Consider the following 16,272-nt stretch of genomic DNA (forward strand, 5'->3'; position numbering starts at 1 on the left):
TATACGATTTATAACTTACCAACTCATCAACAAATACGAATATTAATTGAAGGCTTCCATATTTATTGTGACTTGGATTATAAAACAACTGTAATGTTCTTTTCTCTACTTATTTCTAACTGAAGCAACCAACTGACTTTACTTTTTAACAATGGTTAATATTTATATAAACATGTTTCGTAATGTTTCTGTTAACTGACTTTCGAAATACAACACATTTTTGTCGAAAATGTATATTAATATCGGATCTTAGAGCTCAACATTTGTTATAAAATATATACAGCGAGTTGAATATGTTATATTAAATATATTTTGGAGCCTCACTACGTCTGCAGAGTCCATGTCTATAAGTCTGGCTATACTCTATCTGACAATTGTGCATTATTACAATAGCCTTGTAATGCAGTTTTCATTGTAAAAGGCTTTGTTATAAAGTTGTCATGTCGAAAATACATTTCTCTTCTCTGTTACTTTCCATAATTCATCTATCTTATAAGGACAGCGGTTTTTTTGGCGCCTCTTTCAACATTACAATCACATAGAAATCCATAGTCGCTGTCTTAGGATTGAGCTGTACGAATATCTGTTTCGTTCTCAGCTGTTTGAGGTGTGTGACGACTGAACAAATATGTCGGTAATACAAATTATCTACACATGAGTGGCTATTGCTACCGCCGTTTGAATTCGTAGACTTTCTTAAAAGACACCGTACATTGCTTAACATGATTGAGTTATGCCTTGTTGCAATTTATTTTTTGATGTCTTGGTGCCCGAAGTTGATCCATATGCCTTTGTTTTCATTAAGTAGAAGAGAAATTCCTTCTTGAAAATTCTTAGGTCTTGATCCGTATACATATTGAAAATACAAGTGTATGAATATTTTGCATCGGAACACCCTTTCTGAAAACTAGTAATTTTCGATGGATTTACATTATATACATAATAATGTCAAAATGTAGTTCCAATATAGTTCATTCTACTTTGATTACATATCACTTGTGGTTGCCACGTTAATAGCTAATAATTAAATTGAAGATCATTTTAACACCTACCACACTAGCCAACCGAGCACATTTTCGTACTGAACTTAGGATAATCAATAGATGGACCATTCTAGAAACAGATGATTTCGGGTTATTTCGATAGATCTCGATGAATGGAAAAACTCAATATACCTTCTAAAAAAAATTATGATAACAAATATTAATGAAAATATGGAATGATATAATTTACATGGTTTATACTAAATGGTAACATACTGGGTATTGTACTATTCTTCTTATATTTACTCCTTATTGCAAAAATGACATTTTTAAATTTGAAAATCGCCAAGTAAATCATCTTGTGATGCATCGTGCATCTGATTCAAATTCAACACTTCGTCTTAGGGTTGTATTGTGCCATTAGTTACACTGAATATTAAAACTAATGATTTCTTATGTATATGATTCTTTGAAGATAACATTACTATCGTGTCCGTTTTGTTATGTTTCGTTGTCAATGCAGTAATCAGTTGAGTAATTTCGAATTCAGCTGGTTTGTCATATTAGTTAAGATATCTTTGAATAAGTTCTTCCCTCATGTGACCTGGTCACATGGTTTACTGTAATTGCTACACCTAAACCATCTTATCTACAACCACATCTTGGACATTTCAAGCATGTTTCATTGTTACATCGTTTTACTTTACAAGTTAACTTCTCTATCTTGGCTGTTATGGCCTCGCTTCAGGTCACGGGTTTTGTCCAGCAATTTATGGCCTCGTTTCAGGTCACGGGTTTTGTCCAGCAATTTATGGCCTCGTTTCAGGTCACGGGTTTTGTCCAGCAATTTATGGCCTCGTTTTAGGTCACGGGTTTTGTCCAGCAATTTATGGTCTCGTTTCAGGTCACGGCTTTTGTCCAGCAATTTATGGCCTCGTTTCAGGTCACGGGTTTTGTCCAACAATTTTTATTTCGAAAATAGTGCCAAACTTTTTTTTTGTTTGTTTGGTAAAAACGACTTAAAACTTTGCGGAATGACTCATTTTTTTTAGTCACATCAAGATGACTGACTGGTCATAACAGCTATTAATATACCGTATATTCAACATCAGTGTAAATCTCAAACCAGTTTCTAGCCCTAAAAACAAATATGAGCCAACGAAAAGATGAAAGGATAATTAGGTGTCTGGTGTTATCCTGTACAAATCATTAATGCCCAGATAAAAATTGCGAATAGCACTAAAGACAAACATACGTAAGTTAATAGTGTGACCTTTGTGTTACTTGCACACACTCACACAAAAAACACACTAGGATATTCTTAGATCAATAGTAAATAGGTACACAGTCTTCAGGGAAAGAGTATTAAAGGCAGTAAGTAAGTACATACCTTTGTAAAGAAAGGTGCAAAAAATAAATATATTTTATAATCAAGAGACTGGGCGTATACTTTGTTTCATAATAATTATGCTGATTTATAACGCTAAAATCAGGGATGCGATTTCCCTCAGTAAACATAACAGATAGATCGACGTGGCTTTACCATAAAACACAAGCAGGTAAGTAGAGGTAAGACGTTAAATACACGTACTGTTGCTAAGGCCAATGTTTATAAGATAACACAAAAATATTTATCTTTACAGAAACTGTATACAGAAAACGAGTAAGTTGTATGATTGGAGTAAGCAGCGAGCGAGTTCTTACCTTCAGGGTAATTTGATATATTACAGTATAGAAGTGCTTCATTACAAAAATCTACGCGTTAAAGAAAATGAGAATATGTTACTACATGTCATAAACACTACATCTCTCAATATTTGATGCCAACGAAGCTTTTCGCCTAATACCAGGGCTCATCAGACTGGCTGGGATTCGACAGACACGGTAATTGTCTGGGCGATATATATATATATATATATCTTCAATGTTCATAAACAATGATTCGAATCCCCGTTACACCACACATGCTTGCCTTTTCAGCTGTAGGGGCGTTATAATGTGACGGTCAATCCTACTATTCGTTGGTAAAGAGTAGCCCTTGTGTAGCTTTGCGCAAATTCAAAACAAACCAAACATATACAATGAATTTTATGGTGCTAACCAGATTATCAAACGTAGAGTAGACAAGACAATCTGTGTGTACACTGTCCACAGAAAAAATATGTGTTGAACAAATGGTTTATCTTCAGGGAAAGTGCGCATAAGGTAATTAGTAAATGCTTTTTTTCAGAGTAAGGGTAGACAAGACAGTAATCCTATACACAATCTTCGTGGAACACGTTTGTGAGTTAGTGTGAGAATATTTCATTTAAAGACAAGTGTCTTTACGTTGTCTTTAGGAAAACCATTTTAAACTATGACTTAAAAGTTTCGAGGAAAACAAAACCACGAAACAATTTAATGAAAGCAAGAAAATTGTTCATGCTTGCTGTTACTGTAAAAAATATAACAATTTAATTAATGTTGAAACTACTTTTATACAGTAATTTCTGTCTCTTCGTGTTCAACATAAATGCAGACGAATTAGCTCGTATTTTCCACACCGTGAAACTCTGCTATCAGTCGTTTTCCATATATGATACATACTTTCTTAGTGGACGAAAAAAATATATATCGTGAAGTTTTATAAGTGATGCTGGAGAAAATGAACAAAAAAACAAACAAAAAAGAGCTAAGCCTTAGATCTGCTAGTGAACCAGAATAACTTTCTTCAAGGAGGCAGATCCTGAATAAAGCAGTAGATAACCCACTGGTCCCTTATCAATGAGGTCTCCTGGATGATAGCTTGACAGAATATCTACATTTAGAAGGAAAAATTATATCTGCTGAAAGTCCTTTTTTTCAAACTTCTCACATTGCAGGACAGCGCATCATTGTTACAGCTGACTAACTTTGACAGGCAAAGATCTTTTTCGTACAGCATAAATGACTGGAAAAAGTGGCGCCTCCGGGGATCTAATGACACGTCTTTTCGTATAGGTCTTCAGTACGGACACAGGCGAAGACCCCAGCGACAGCTTCCAGACGGGGCCGTCATCCGAGAGAAGAAGTACGGTCTTGGAAGATGTAAAGTGAACTCGAGTGAATCTTCTGATATGAAAGGTGCTGGCCACATGGTTCACGTATCCATTTAATGTCTACATATAACACTCCCTGGGTGGAAATAACAGTGCATGCAGTAGAGAATAGAGAAGATGTCTAACAGGAGTTAACGTTAATCATTTGGAACGAAGAAAGGGACTTTTCTTTTTTGCTTACAATAAAGTCTTCAAATAAGATGGCTAGTGCATAGAGAGTTTTTATCTAAAAACTAAGAGAGTTAAGACAAAACTATAAATTTTTATGTATCATCCAGATTTAAATAAAACGCTGTTTTACTTTGTATAATATATTTACCATGGCAGATTTAGATGGAATGTAAATACAAATAAACAAGAAAAAAACTATTTGATGTAAAGTAAACTTTGTCATTGAAAGAAACAATACACAATATAACAAGCTTGATATGTATTTTATATGAATAAATAAATATCAACACTTGAGTAAAATCTCTTTTACGTTTATATTTGTAATGTACCCAAAATACACAGAAGAATTGTCTGCGCCTGAGCAGTACTGAATAATGTTTAGATGATTTTTAGAGTAGTTTTACGCACATGAACTACATTTCAGATATATTTTGTGGAGCAGTTTTGAGAAACTTTGCCCCCGAGTGGCACAGCGGTATGTCTGCAGGATTATATTGCTAGAAACTCAGTTTTGATACTGGTCGTAGGCAGAACACAAATAGCCCTTTGTGTAGCTTTGTGATTAAACAACAAACAACAACAAAAGCTGAGAAACATTACTTACAACTGAATACAATTTAAGCTATAGTGTGAGCATATGTCGTAAGTTGTGTTTAAAAGAATTATTTAAACCAAAGTAGGAATTGAGTATTATTGTGCATGGCATGTGTTCATAACAATTATTTACACATGAAAAGAACTTGAGTCTTATTGTGTGTGGAATTTGTAAAAAAGAACTATTTAGATATGAAGATGATTTGAAATGTATTTTATATGACAGACATTCATAGCGGTTATTTGCATCTGAAGAGGATCTGAGTGTTATTACAAGTGACATGCATTCATACATTTATTTGTGTGCAGCACGTGTTCAGAATGTGGCATGTATTAATGACAATTAAATACACTTGAAGAGGACTTAAGTGTTATTGTGTGTGGAATGTGTTCAAAACAATTATTTACACATGAAGCGGACTTAGAATATATTGTGAGTATGGGGAATGAATACTTACACACTTGAAGTTAGTTTCTGATGACACCATGTGAAGTGAAGACCACGTTTTCAGCAAAACATGAATATGAATTAAATTATTATTACAAAACATGAATATGAATTAAATTATTATTACAAAACATGAATATGGACTAAATCATTATTATGCATGAACCATGTAGAATATTTGTACTGAATGTTATAACACAAGTGTGACGATTTTGATATATAACTCTATAATAAACCCGATCACTTTGACTTATGAATCACTACCATAACTGTTCAAAACATTATAATTTAAAATAACATTAATAAAAAATGTTTCACGAATTTACTTTTGTGCATCAATATTAATAGAAAAACATTTTTTTATATCTTAATCTTTCTTTTCCCTGTACAGCTCGTGAATATATGGATCTTTGTTTGTTTGTTTTAGACCAAAGCCTCAGGGAGTTATCGACTTTGTCGATCGCGGGGAATCTAACCCTGGATTTTAACCTAGTAAATCCTTAGATTTACTGATGTCCCACAAAGGGACGGATGGAGATCTACAGTGATCTTTCTAAGAAATAAATTTAAATGATCGTATGCTCACCCTTCTGCATTAAAAATTTTCTTTATTTTGTCTATTGGAAATTTATAGAGAAAACGCGTTAAGGAGGTCAGGTCCTAAAGGGTTTCGTACTATAAAAATAAATAAATGGTAGTTAAGGTTTAAAACTCAAATTACATACATTTGTATAAGAAGACAAAGAAACCTGACTTTCCATTTCATGATTACTTCGTTCATTTCATAAGATATCAGCTAAACTTTCAGCTACAGTTTTTATGAGTTTTGTAATGATGTTAATTGTACAGAAAGAGGAACACCTAACTACGATTGGTGAAATTCTAAGAAAAAAATCGCAATATAAACAAAGATGAAAAAATGGAAGATAAACATTTCCTCTGTTTTTAATCTTAATACACATATGAATATAAGTATTTCAGTGATAAATTCAAAATTTCAAACTAAAAGTTAAGGAATATTAGCGCAAAACTTAAAAATATCATTAGTTACTACGTAGCTATTCACTCAAGCGCTTTTCAATAGTTCAGGAAAATAAAGGAGAATAGTGAAGCGTTCGAAAGCTCTCCAGTTTTGGGTCTCGTTTGAAAACTGTTACAACTGCTTATGTGATCCTATATGCTAACTTCTTAACCAAAATTTATATATATGTTATTCAGTGATAACAAATTATTGAACATAGAAGTAACATCTATTAAACGTATATCTACCGAAACGTGAACTTATTTTAGAGAGAAATATTTAATCTTGCTTTCATGAAATTCATAAAGTAAAAGCTCAGTGCAAAGTAGATTAAGTCTACTTGGAAGCAAAAACACATCCGTAAGGCATAGTAGACCTTAAATATATGTAGAGTTTTCTTTTTGTTTGTTTTTTAGCCTGAGCTTCACGGAAAAATAATGTAATCCGATTATGTGAAGCATCATTTTCTTGTTTGCGCTAGGTATTGAGAATTTACATGATTCCAATGTTATGTGCAGAAAAAACGTGGATTCAGATACTGATGCACAAGATATGGAAACATTGATACTTGCCTGTTGTAGCTAATATCCTGATCAACAAGGTAGCTTCCCCAGGGTGATCTTTGTCCATTACAATCGCCATTAGCTAAGTATTCAATAAAGCTTTATGTTACTATTACAAGAAAAAATAATCCATGTTTGCTGTATAACATTAGCTCTTGCCAGTATTCTCTGTTTCTCTAAAACTTGAAAACGTATATATATATTCGTTGTTTATTTGCTTTTATTTTCTAGCTTGTTTGTAGTCCACTGAACATTCTTGAGAATATAAAGATAATTGTGCAATGATGAGATGAAAAACAGTTATAGTGTTTATTGATGCCACAAGCAACGAAACGCTGGATTACCTCCATATCACAACTGAAATCCTGGATATGTTTTTAGCAAAGCTAAGCAAATGATAATGTTTAGTTCATTAATACACATATATCACAGGGGAAATGGTTGTGTAAGAATGAGATACAACAACCTAAGGTTGATTTTAACAGAGCCGCATAAGGGTGAAACTTAACAGAATTAGTAATGTTAAAGAACTAATTACAGCGGTCAATTTGTACAGTGTTTCTACTGATCATAGCAAATGTGGAATCATTACTGGCGTAGGAAGTTTTTATTTTCGACTTACTAAGATATTATTAAATAATTATATTTTGTTGTTAGTGTTTGTATTTTCGTGACTGTTCTTTACAGTAAGCTCTCAAAAGAGTCTAATAACACGAAAAGCGGTGGTACCACACAGTTCTTTAATTATTTCGAAAAATGAGATGCTGTTATACAAAATTACGAATTAGACTTACAACTCTTTAATAATATTTAGCTAATTTATTTTCTGTTAAAAGAGCTAGAATACCTTGTCTCCAAGTGGACGGTCAGAGACAGATGTCTAAATCTTAAAATGGGCCATGTCTCGATTGTCAGCTGTTTTTGATCGAGAGAGATTTTCAGTTTCAAGGAATTCAAAAACTCGAGGAGAAGTTCTAAAAAGTAAAGTGAAATATGAAGAATGATTGAATCGATATCCTAGACTAATCGAATTTCGATTTGGAGAAAAAAATTGAAGAACCTGGATTTGACTGGTAATCAGTCGCCCGGTAGAGTGAACGTGGTCATTTTATATACGTTAACGCAAAATACCTACCTATGTGATTTTTATACATTTCATATTTAAGTTGGTTAACTCTTAAGTTTTTCATTATCCTAAATAAAGGAAACAAGTTTCTAAAATAATAATAATACATTCATATTTGATCTTCAACGTTGACAGAAGTTAATGACTTACTTTTACAATTTGGTAAATTAAGCTCATTTATTTTTCGGTTATAATAATTCCCCATTTTCTACGTTATCAAATGTAAGACAGTCAACTGATTCACTTAGATCAGTCACGCTATGTCAGGTAAGTCGACGGCAATTTTAGAGTAAGATCGTGAAAAACTTATTAAAAGAAAGGCGCGAAACATAAATGAAAGTTTTCACTTCACTTAGGCATTATGAAAAAATATAGCTAAAGATGTTAATTGAAATAACTTTTAAACTAAAATGGATAAATAACCCTTTCATTAGAGATGATTTCCTACAGCTCTCATATCGCATTTTATAAAAGATACCCTATTTATATATTTGAACGTTTCAAATGCTCCTTGGTTTCTAGAATATTTAAGGTATAAAAACATTGATATTTTAGAAATTTTGTCTCAATAATTAGAAAACCTTTTGCAGCAAATTGTGACTTTCAGGTATTATTTGTTTCTAGTTTGGTGTATTTTGAATTTCGCTCAAAGCTATACGAGAGCCATTAGCGCTAGCCGTCCCTAATTAAGCACTGACAGACTAGAGGAAAGACAGTTAGTCAAAATCGCCCATGCGAACTGTTGTATTGCTCTTTTTAGCCGGATTGACAGTCATATTTATCGCTCATACACTTGAGAGGGTGAACAAGTTTGGTGAAGAAGATTCGAATCCGTGACCCTCAGATTGGAAGTTGAATGCCGTAACAAATACACCATACCAGGTTTGTTTTTTTTTCACCTTAAGGCGGAAGAGGTATATTGGTGAATATTTTCTTTACTCACTATAAATATTAAGTTAATGGTCATAATTTAAACTGGACAAGGCTTTATGAATTCAGTATGTAAAGTTTCTAACTGCAGCATTTTGCAACACGTTCCTGCAAGTAAAATGGTTATATAAAACACTTCGAGATAGGTACATATAATGTGTGTATATATATATATAGCATACTAACACAGAATTAGGTACATTTGTCTATCTAATTTACTTATGATTTTATCTGAGTCGTTTTCAACAAATGTAAGTACTTTGTCAAACCTTGACTTTTGGTATATTTTGACTTGCATGCAAACAAGGTAAGATTTGATTATACCAACATATTCCTTTGTTTCTGTTATAAGAAAAAATCTGACCAGCATACACACATTTTTTATTTCAACTATAAATTTCATGTTTTATGTTACTTTTTGAGTTCGATATTGGAAGTGTCAAAAAAAGAGAAAAAAATTTAGCACTATAGGTTTTAAACATTAAGATTTATGGATTTCTTGACGTTTATTGTTCGCCACTAAAGTCTGATCGCCTTGATATTTAGATATATATTTAATAATTTTTTTTTGCATTTCATTCTTACTGAATATGGCCACTATCAGCCTTCATATCTAACCAACTCTAAGTATACGTTTTATCATCTGAAAGTGATATGCACTAGAAATCACCCTCAATGATACACAATAATGGTTCCAGCTTACTCTATTATGTACCAGGAAATCATTCAAATTTAAACGTATTTCCATCCATTTTCAGTGTCTTAGAAACTGTCACTCCAGACACCACTCTTTCAGTGGTAAGTATAAAAAGCTTGTAACGCTAGAACTCTAGTTTCCATACTCTGAGTGGGTCCAGCACATAGAGTCCCTTTGTAGGTTTGTGTTTCATAACAACAAAATATTAACAGTCTTAGAATGTCGTTGTTGTTGCTTTGAATTAAGCACAAAACTACACAATGGGCTATCTGTGCTCTGCCCACCACGGGTATCGAAACCCGGTTTTTAGCGTTGTAACTCTACAGACATACCCGCTGAGCAACCGGGGGGCAATAGTCTTAGGAGTTTACTTGACTTTAGTTTCACATCTTCATTGGTCCATTTTTAACTAACTATTGAGGTTGTTTTGATAAAACGTTTTTTAGAAATATATCGTACAGTTTTCTGGAATCATCTAACGGCACGAATTGTAAGAGAACGTGTTACACTGTCTGTTAAAAAAACAGCAAATACAAACAATCTTATATCCAATTTATATTCATGGTTGTACTAAAAAAATGTATTATGTTTGTGTATAAGTAATGTGCGTGCACTTTCTTTCAGTTTTAAAGATATAAAAATTCTATAAAATATAAACTGATACGCATACAAACATTATAAACTCGAAAGGAGGCGAAATAAAGTTACAACCAATCTATTGAGAATTATACCTGCGCTACTTCACTCAAAGATAGCAAAAATAACATGCATTCAAGCTTGTTACAGAAACATTCTGTTTATTTATGGTTTCCTTAATTACCCGCTGCCCTCTATTTACATAGATAACTAGTTTACTGTCTTTCTTTTTTATCTGTCTATTCACTAATCCAAGCATGAACAACGGATAACAAATAAAATCTCTGTTTCTGCACGCTTCCTTGCAACAAGAAAACAGCCCTCTTGAGGACAAGTGAACTATATAATATATGGGCTTTTCAATAGGATGGGATTTTGCACGTAAGTAGAAATTTTAGTATACATGTAAGCTTATGTCAGTTAATTGCAAAGCTTCAGTATGAATGTGCTGCGGGTAAACCGAACGAATGTGAAATCGTAAGAAAGTAATGGTGAGTGATCGAAGTCGGGAACAAATCAACAAGTTTCGAAGAGTTGTAACTAACTGCTTTCGAAGAACTGATTTAAGTAACATTTGCACGGTGGGATCAGCAGATAGCCCGATCTGGCTTTGCTATAAGAAAACATACACACACAAACATTTGTATACAGATTAGATAATTATTATGTGTTTAACGTAACGTCTTCCTACTTTCTTCAGAACCATCCATAAGGTTGTAGTGATTAAGCTGGTTCTGAAGAAAGTAGGAAGTCGTTACGTTAAACATAATAATTATCTAAGAAAAAAAAACACCACCGCTAATAGCACGTGCAAAATAGCTTTCATAAAATAAAGCTAGGATCGTGTAACGGCAAATCAAGGATAAATATTAGCGTTAAAATAAAACTGGACGTATGTTGGTTTTTGTTTATAGCACACTAGTGTTGTATATTAAAGAATGAAGATGATTGTAATTTCAAAATAATAAACACGATAACGTGATTATCACGAAATATTTTTATATACAAAAGTTACACTGGATAAAGTGCCTTTACAAGAAAAAAATGATAACATTAATAACGTAAACAATTTAACATTAATATACATATATAGAGAGAGATTAATAATTAGTTAGACTAAATAATTAGATAGTTACATTGATACATGAGTGGATAAAAAGATAAATTGGGGATGAACAGATAGATAATTAGGCTGACGCGTGGAGGGATAAATAGACAGCTAAATAGATGAGTGGAAATATAGTTGGATAGATGCATATGAAATCTATATGTCGACTTACCTTCAAATGTGTAACTCACAAGACGAACATGCACAATTTTGTAGTCCATTTCTAGTTAGTTTTGTGTACTGTTAAGGCAAACCGGCATCATACTGATAAAAAATATATATATTAACAACACCCCATCCAACATTACTACTAATTCTTACTTGCAACGTTTTAATTAATTTCAAACATTAAATCTACAAGCATAAAATATAACAAATAAACAAACTGTATCAGTATTTTCAAATAATATTCTTATTTGTTTAAATATTTTTCAAAATAATCGACAAAGTGTTGCATCACCATCTCAAATGAGGTATTACTTTTTATTTAAAGGATACGTAATTCAATATTGATATACATTTTGATCATGCTTTGCCAGGTAGCCAAGGGATGCTTTTGATATATATATTCTATATAATAAAACTCAGTTTTGTTCCGAAGAAATAAATGTTTCATTTTGATATATTTTAATGTTCTAAACTAAAGCTAAGTGTTGAAGCTACAGTGTTACAGTTTTGATCAGCTTGAATGGAAAGGAAAACAAATATTAAATAATGTGTAGTTGGTGACATATTAACCATATAGTTATATGATATTTCTTAGAATTCACAAACACACACATATACACATGTATCCTATGGGTGCACAATAAACGCACTGTATATTAAGGAATCTTGACAGGACTATTATATGTCATTGACGTTGAAATTATTGTTAGAACTGTATGAAAATACTTCTTGGATTTTTACACAATATATATATATATATGTGTATGTTTTTCTAATCTGTCAAGACAATAAGCTTTGTTTCAGATCGTCTTTGCTAAAATAATTTCATTTTTTCATTAGGTTCTCTCCTGTTCGTACATTGAAACTACATTTAATTAACCACATTATTTTATTTTTCCTAATTGAAATTTGAATTTTATTTTAAGTGGTCGTAAAATTCTTACAAACAATTGAAGCTCTTATGAAACTAAGAATTGACCGAACCAGTTATATACATACACATTCGTGTATTATAAGTTTAACAAGTTACACGCTGGAATAGAGTTGTATTTAGGTCCTAGCGGTACCAATCACTGCATAATTTAGGGTATGCGTGAAAGAAGGCGGACTCTTTGGTGCTTGCTGATAGCTCACAACCCTTGCATCACTTACACGCGCGATAATCTGCTTTGCTATTGGCTGATTTGCGGGAGAGGGGAAAGGCCTCAAAGGCTTGCTCTATTCCGCTGTGTGCCGGTGCGCAGGAAAATATGATTTGAGATTTGCATAAGAATATATTAGGTATCTATCGAATGCAAGTATTGGATTGAATGATGCTGATGGTGGCCATGTTGTTTCTATAGTATTAGGATCTATAGCGAGCTATATGTTAAGATATCGAGTTTTTTTTAACCTAAAAAGATTGACTCATACACATTCAAAAGATTGAAAGAATGGTTGAAAAATATTGTAAGAAAAAATAAATACACCTTTCAATCCTTAACATAATCGTTTTCATACAATCAAACAGAAATGAACGTTTTTGGTATGCATGAGTGTATGTGTATATATATATATACACACACACATACAATATTGCATGACTCATAAACTTTGTAAATAAAGGGAAACCTAAAAGTGTATAGCAGAATGTAAAGTGTAACAATAATAACAGTAAAACATACTTTAAAAATATACCATGAAGCATGACCTCGGCAATTAATACAAACAATCTCCCTTTAATTAAAAACACGGGTTAGAACTTTTACCATTAATTTAGGACATTCTTAAAGTTGTGGCACAGGAGATAAGTAAAATAACATTTCCAACTCTGTTCTGACACATCTTCCTGCTTATGCTAAAGGGACAGATTGTTTGTATATCTTTAATACCTTTACATATGTACTTATATATAATGTACTTGTTTATATCGTCTCCTTCAGACGATGTAGGTTCAATGTAAGATTAAAACTCGTACATTGTTTGAAAAGATGTATTTTGTGATATTAGAACGCAGTAATTAAACAAGCAGTTTCAGCCCGGTGATTAAGGAATATATTTGTACAGTTCATAGTTGTATGCTAACAACCTTAAAACACAACACAGAGAAGAGGGGAAACCTCAGCAATTCATCTATTTCTTTCAGTACAGCTGTCTCGTTTGAGAATGAAATGGAACGGAAACACGGACTGTTTAGAAGAGCGAGTCTTAGCAGTAACAGACCGCTTATCTTATGGTCACCTTAATTTCCCGGTTCCCCCCCCCCCAGTGTTGTCGGAAGTGAGTCAGATGACGTACGATTTCAGTAGAATGATGAGCGTGATAAAATAAGTACGTCGCTTAAGTTACATCCCTTGTCACACACGCATGTATACAAATATGCATATTATATCCAAACTTATGTTTTTAAAGGTATATGGAAGCATAAGTTACCGCAATGAAAACAAATGGTGATCACTTTTTTGTACCTGTGTCGTTTCCATCTATAAAATAGAGAAAAAAGATGAAACATGCTATATATATGTACATATATCTTCATTCGTCCTCTGTTTGATTCTCACTTTGAAAAACTGAATATAAAACAAGAGTTTCTCACTTAAAGCAAGCTGTTTTATCAGTGACTTACTTTTTATTATGTGGCTTAGAACAACAGTGTTTAATATATTTAAGTGGTAAACGCATACGTACCTGTATATATTGAAAATCATCCCTAAACTCCATTTTCAAATATGATTCTGCAGTTAAAAATATTCTTACAGCTTAATTCCTGATGACGAGAATGTTTTAAAGTGCAGAATCATATTTGAAAATAGAGTTTACAAATGAGTTTCTATATATACAGGTCATCGAAGAAGGTTGTAACGTTGTTCGCTCCTCTACATAGAATTTTCTCTATCCATACCAGCCGTTTTTACATATATTTTCTCACATTGTAAATACCTTAAATACATTCATGTGGAATGTATGTATGTGTGTTTCTCAGAGTAAAACCACATCTGCTGTCTCCACCGAAGGGAATCAAGCTCCTGATTTTAGCGTTGTAATTCCGAAGACTTACCGTTGTCCCAACAGGGGACACAATCATGTGAAATTCCTACAACTTCTGTTAAAGTCATAGGTGAATTTTGTTTGTTTGTTATGCTGAACAATGATACTAAGTTGGCTTAAATTGTTGTTAAAAAAGTCAACTATCGTTTATTGTTATAATTAAAATTTTATTTTCTTGTGTGCGTGTGTGTTTTTTTTTCGATAACATTCGGAGAAAAGTATTTCATTGTATTTACCAAATTTAGAGATAAGTTAAAAACTCATGATGCTAAAATAAAGTAATGAAAGAAAGCCTTCGTATACTGTTAAACACACATTTTTCTTTTGTTTTGTATGCATGTGTGCAACATAGTGTATCAACATAACAAAGGAGCTTACTTGTTTCGAAAGGAGTTTCTGTAATAAAAAGTGCCATATGGGCATGGTAAAAATATATACTAGAATCTCAAAACCCATATACACAAGACGCAGTAAGAACGAAACGAAGGTCACGCCTGTAAGATGAAGAAAATTCTCTATTGTGAGAATAGCCTGGGGCAAGCGATTAATAAGTGGACCTCAACTTTTCCTATATAATACACTTTATTAATTTCTAGTATCGTAAAAAGAACTTATCTATAGTAGGAGAAAATTGAGAATCAAGCTATACTGTGTTGCCTCGAGCGATTCTTTAACAATAGAGTTTTGTTACTACATTTGTATTGGTGTTACATCGATTCAATTATTATTATCTTAACATTATAGAAGTTTGGTATTATATTTTTTGTTGTTGTTTAACAATAGTACTGCGAAAGAGCTAAAATGCTTTGATTTCCTAGTAAGTATACAGAATATCTTATATCAGTGTCTTTGTTACATTATTGTCCCTCCAAACTTCATATTATGAGAGGCATAGGACTAAGTTTCACAAAATTATTTAACTGTTTGCTTCTTTTTTTCAAAACAAAAGCGAATCAAGTTCTTGCATATCTCTAGTCAACTCAAACATCTATTTAAAGTGAATTGAGATACTTCCAATGTGAATATAAATCGTTAATGAAAGAACAAACAAAATGTTGATAAATAATTTGCTTGTTTATCGTTTTAAAAGAAATAAATATTGGACACAATATTGACAAAACGTTGCTTTATTTTCTTTTTCAAACCTATTAGGAGTAGTTTACATTAAAGAAAATAGAAATCACATGAAGAATGTCGGATGTTTTTAATATCGTGTTTTTTATGTGACGTCTTGTCCACTGCATGAACTGAAAACTGCAGGAATCAGCGGAACAAATAGCCTTAAAATGTCTAAAGTGTAAGTAACCGTTAGAATGTATTGTGCGTTTTCTTACAATTCTAGCTCAAGTTTCACAAAAAAACCTCTTACTTACTACATTAATACTTAGGACGAAATTTGATAATTTATAAAATATGTTTCTTAAGTTGTTTTAAAAATTATCTAGGAAATAGTGTAACTAAGATAAAAAGGTATATAATGTAATATCCTTATTTTTAGTAACCTAGAAGTATTGTAACAACATAATACATCGGAAACATGGATTTTTTTTTAAATATATGTCGAAGAGTCAACTACATAAAATAGAATTTGTGCGAAACAACCTCATTTATATTCATCTCAATGTTTTGTTTTTATAAATGTAACGTATCTTTGTTTATATTTTAATAAGTTTATTTTAATTAATTGATAAAAAAGTAATAAATTAAATCAGTACAAGTTATT

At 32.2% G+C, this 16,272-nt stretch overlaps 1 long non-coding RNA gene across 1 annotated transcript in view; it reads left to right on the top strand.

Annotated features, from left to right (window-relative positions):
- Positions 1-16,272, top strand: part of LOC143230909 (uncharacterized) — a 182,241-nt gene that overhangs the window by 93,737 nt on the left and 72,232 nt on the right. The gene's annotated exons all lie outside the window — the stretch shown is intronic.

This window comes from Tachypleus tridentatus, chromosome 10 (genome assembly GCF_004210375.1).
Source record: "Tachypleus tridentatus isolate NWPU-2018 chromosome 10, ASM421037v1, whole genome shotgun sequence".
In the NCBI taxonomy this organism is placed as follows: domain Eukaryota; kingdom Metazoa; phylum Arthropoda; class Merostomata; order Xiphosura; family Limulidae; genus Tachypleus; species Tachypleus tridentatus.